The following is a 4,727-nucleotide window of genomic DNA, read 5'->3' on the forward strand; positions in this document are numbered from 1 at the left end:
TCCAGTCCTGCTGAGTTTTTCCAGTGTTCTCAGTTTTTGTTTCAGATTTCCAGCATCCACAGTTCTTTGTCTTATTTATCAAATTCAATTCTAGCCCTTCACAAGTGTCTGGAACTTCATCTCCCTGATCTACAAACTGTTCACTTACCCTAGAAATAACCGCTACCTCCTTATCAAAGTAGACCCCTTTGTTGCAAAATGATTGTTCAATTCTGTGACCAAAATTATTGCATTCGTAATTTCTTACACCAGGGACTCTCAATATCTCAGGCCAGAGCACAGCTAGATTATTTCAGACAGTACATTTATGTGATTTGATGCAATTCCCTATTCCTTACTTTGCCAGCGTGTTGCTGGGAATGGAGGGTTTGAATTAAGAAGAAGCTGGGACATTTTTCCAACAGAGCCGAGCAAGTTGACAGATAACTTTATCGAGATTTTTAAAAACAGGAGAGGTATAGATAAGGTGTCATTTCCAGGAGGCTCAGAATATTTTGTTGCTCCAGAAGGTGTAAAAGGGGGTCAAAGCTTCAACAGAAATCGAGCAGAGCTGAGAACAGACAACATTTAACTCTGTGGGAACAGGGAGATCAGGGGACAGGGAAGTCAGGACCTGAAATCCGAGCTGACACCAGACTACCATGTTATCAGTGCTTTGATTAGCAGTGCCCACCCTCTACCTTTACTGAGCCTCTCACTCGACTTGAATGCCACATCTCCCCTCGATATTCTGGATCCAATCCTTGTCATTCTGAAGCCATATCTCTGTAAGGAGTCTCAGATCATAATTATTCTCTTCAAAGTGTGCAGTCAATTAATTCGCTTTTTTTACAATGCAGCTTTTAGTTTTATTTTTTGTGATGGTGAGAATCCAGTTTTGATTGCGAGTACATTTATTTTCCTTGTCCCTTTCTCTCATTCTCTGGTGTTTGGTTTCCACATCACTACATTGCTCACTGCTCTTGATTTCGATTGGCTATGCTAAATTGCCTCGTGTCCAGGGATGTGCAGGTTAGGTGGGTTGACCATGGGAAACGCATGGTTATCGTTTCAAAGTAATAGAAGGAGTAGGCCATTTGGCCCATCGACCCTGCTCCGCCATTCATTACAATCATGGCGGATCGATCAATAGTCTCAGCTCCTCCTAATTGCATTATCCCAACTTCCCTTAATTCCCTTACCACGCAAAAAAAAACCCATCCAACAGTGTCTTAATGAAGCTGCCTCGACTGCTTCTTTGAGCACAGAATTCCATTAATTTACCATTAACCGCATAGGTCCTGCCCTGAGTTGCCTCATCAAAATGCAACAGCTCATATTTGTCTAAATTAAACTCCATCCACTACTCCTTGGCCCATTGGCTCATCTGATCAATTATAATTTATATTAAACTTTCTTTCCTACCTTACTCCCTAAAAGCTGAAAATCTCCATCCCACACTCTCACCCTCCATTCTCACTTTGTTGAGTCTAATCACGGATGTCCTCATCCTGAAGGGTTTGATTCATGCTGATTAACAGGCCCACATTCAAGGGAGATCTAACTGAAACGTACAGAACATTGAACGGCCTGGACAGAGTGGACATTGGGAAGATGTTTTCATTGGGAGGAGAGACTAATACCCATGGGCATAGCCTTAGCATAAAGGGAGAATGGAGATTAGGAGAAACTTCTTTAGCCAGAGAGTGGTGAATCTATGGAATTCATTGTCACAGAAAACTGTGGAGGCCAGGTCACTGCGTATGTTGAACACTGAGGTAGAGATGTACAGCATAGAAACAGACTGTTTGGTCCAACTTGTCCATGCTGACCAACTATCACAACCCAATCTAGTCCCACCTGACAGCACATGGCCCCATATCCCTCCAAACCCTTCCTATTCATACACCTACCCAAATGCCTTTTAAATGTTGCAATCGTACTAGCCTTCAACACTTCCTCTGGCAGATCATTCAATAAACGTACCATTCTCTGCGTCAAAAAGTTGCCCCTTAGATCTCTTTTGTATCTTTCCCCTCTAACGCGAAACCCATGCCCTCTCCTTCTGGACACCCCCACCCCAGGAAACGACTTTGTTTATTAATCCTATCCATGCCCCTCATGATTTTATACACGTACAGTTACGACGTTCAAAAGACATTTGGATAAGTACATGAATACGAAAGGTTGGAAGGGTTATGGGCCAAACACTGGTAGGTGGGACGAGTTTAGTTTGAGAACATACTCAGCATGGACTCGTTGGATGAAGGGTCTGTTCAGTACTGTCTGACTCTGTGACTGATCTGTACTGGTCTTAAAACCATTTTCTTACCTCCCCCGATAAGCATCCACTTCTTTGGTGTTCAAAACTCAGATGAACTTCGCCTTGAATATGTTCAATGACCCCACTTCTGAACTCAATTCCTCTTCATAATATACCACTTGCCTTGCTCATTGCCTGCTGCATCTGCCCGACAGCTGGCATTGACTGGTGTGGAGGGACTCTGAGACCCCTTAGTACATCCATACATCATTCCTGATGAAGGACTTGTACCCGAAACGTTCCCTGTCCTGTTCCTCAGATGCTGCCTGACCTGTTGTGCTTTTCCAGTGCCACATTTTTCGACTTTCACCTCTAGTCCTCACTTTCTCCACATTCCAATATATAATCATTTTAACAATGCACTGCTTTTTTTTTTAAACAGCAAAGGCTATAACTTCACATTGCAGAACTGCACTTGCCATGTGTTTGCCAATTGAGACACAGACCTGGACCAACTTCGGGAAGAGGCAAAAGACTGAGTTCTGAACAAAAACCGTAGCACACTCAAAACGTCGGCTCTGTTTCTCTTTCCACGGATGCTGCTCGACCCGTTGGCTTTCTGCAGTATTCGCTGTGTTTGTTCGACACAAATGCTGCTTTCCATTAAAGAACTTCAATCCCTGTCCTCTGGTAACTGACCCTAGTCAGTGGCAATAGGTTCTTCTGATCATTAACCTGCCCATTCACACCACGTCTTCTCCCATCATTGCCAACAGCCCCTGGAAATCTCCAGTTAACCTTCTTTGCTCCAAAGAGAACATTCCCAAACTTGGGATTGGAAATTGCTCATCCCTGGACATGATGCAAATGTTACAATGGGGAAGAGGTTTTGTCAAAATATCGTCAGTTAGCAGGTGGAAAAATGTTCAGGAAGTAAAACACAAATCCCAGTCTCCAGCTTTGTGAATCTTTCGAAACTCTTTGGGAAGTGGAATTAGAGGAGAATGAAGGATGAACTGACGGACTGAGCAGAGACAGTCCAAACACCATCCCCTTGTTTAAGAGGCTGATTGACTCTGATATTCTCGGGACCTGAACTGACCCGAGACATTGAAAGAATTCTCTGCACATCAGGAATTCAAACCCCTTCTCGGCTCGGCGCCAATGAGAAAATTCAGGAAGAGGCAAAACACTGAAAGGCTCGGAGGGCGATGGCCCCGGTGGCGGAGAGCTCGTTCCTCGTGACATGGATGTACCTGCAGATGGTGGGATCAGGCTGTCCCCATGTCTCCAGAATGAATGTCCAAGGCTTTATTATGGAAAGTAAAACTGATAGAAGACAATGGTAATTTTGGGCGGGGCGGGTTGAATTATGAATTGATTAGTAGGTTCCTCAAAGACACTGTGCAAGCAGCTTTTGCACCTGTCTCTGTGGCGCAATTGGTCAGCGCGTTCGGCTGTTAACCGAAAGGTTGGTGGTTCGATACCACCCAGGGACGGCGTGTTCCTAGTTCTTGCTCCTACCGCTTCCTTGGCTGCGAAAGTGCACGTTTTTAATGGTGTCAGGAAAATGTTTCCCAAACGGAAATCTATTCCACTGAGGCAGCACAAAGGGGTTTCTGAATTGATTGAATTTCTAACATAAATGACTGCGGATGCTGAGAATTCGAGACAGAAAGCGAAACTGCTGGAGAAACTCAGCAGGTTTGGCTGGACCTGGATGAGGAAAAAAACGAGTTCTGAAATGTTGTCTCTGAGTCTCTTTCCACAGATGCTGCCTGACCTGCGGAGTTGCTCCTGCAATTTCTGTTTTTGTTTTTAACTGACCGTCCATTTCATCTTTTGGGATGAAACACGCAGACTCGCCATTTGCAGATATTTAACCCTTTCGAAACCTGAGAAGTGATTGAATTCAAACAAACTCTGCAAGGATTCACTTTTTGTCAGCTCCACAGGCAGAGAGATCTGGGAAATGAAGCTGTCAGTGTGGTTCTGTATTGATGGGCCGAGTGGTGAATGCGATGGACATGAAATCCATTGCGGTTTCCCCACGCAGGTGTGAACCCTGCCGACTACAGTTGAGAAACGACGTCAAAAAGAAAGGGAGATTGCTCCACGGTTTTTTTAAAGATGCAAATCAGTGGAGGGGTTGAAGTATTTCAATCACATTGGGACTGGTCGGGAATCTGTAGCCCACTGCCTGTCAGGGTGGAACAAGCAGATACCCACAGAGCTGCTTTTGAGGCGATGAGCCAAGAGTTTGGAAATGAGATCGAACAGTGAGGGGCGTGCAGTCGTAATCGAAGTTAAGCAGGCACCTGAGGACAAAGGTGTTTTATTTGCCAGTGAAAGATACTGCTTCACAAAGTTGGGATTATGGAAGGGAAGCAGTGACGGTGATTATCTTTGGCTGTTCCTCTTGTGAATGTTCCCATTGCTGCGCATGTCCGTGTTAACGTCAGAACTCTGCAGCATGGCGGTGTCA

The 4,727-nt window shown here is 44.7% G+C and overlaps 1 non-coding gene across 1 annotated transcript; it reads left to right on the top strand.

Annotated features, from left to right (window-relative positions):
- The first annotated feature begins 3,667 nt into the window (after window positions 1-3,667).
- On the top strand, window positions 3,668-3,741 carry trnan-guu (transfer RNA asparagine (anticodon GUU)). Its single transcript has one exon. It is a non-coding gene; the product is annotated as a tRNA-Asn (tRNA).
- The last annotated feature ends 986 nt before the right edge of the window (window positions 3,742-4,727 follow it).

This window comes from Chiloscyllium punctatum, chromosome 36 (genome assembly GCF_047496795.1).
Source record: "Chiloscyllium punctatum isolate Juve2018m chromosome 36, sChiPun1.3, whole genome shotgun sequence".
Lineage (NCBI taxonomy): Eukaryota > Metazoa > Chordata > Chondrichthyes > Orectolobiformes > Hemiscylliidae > Chiloscyllium > Chiloscyllium punctatum.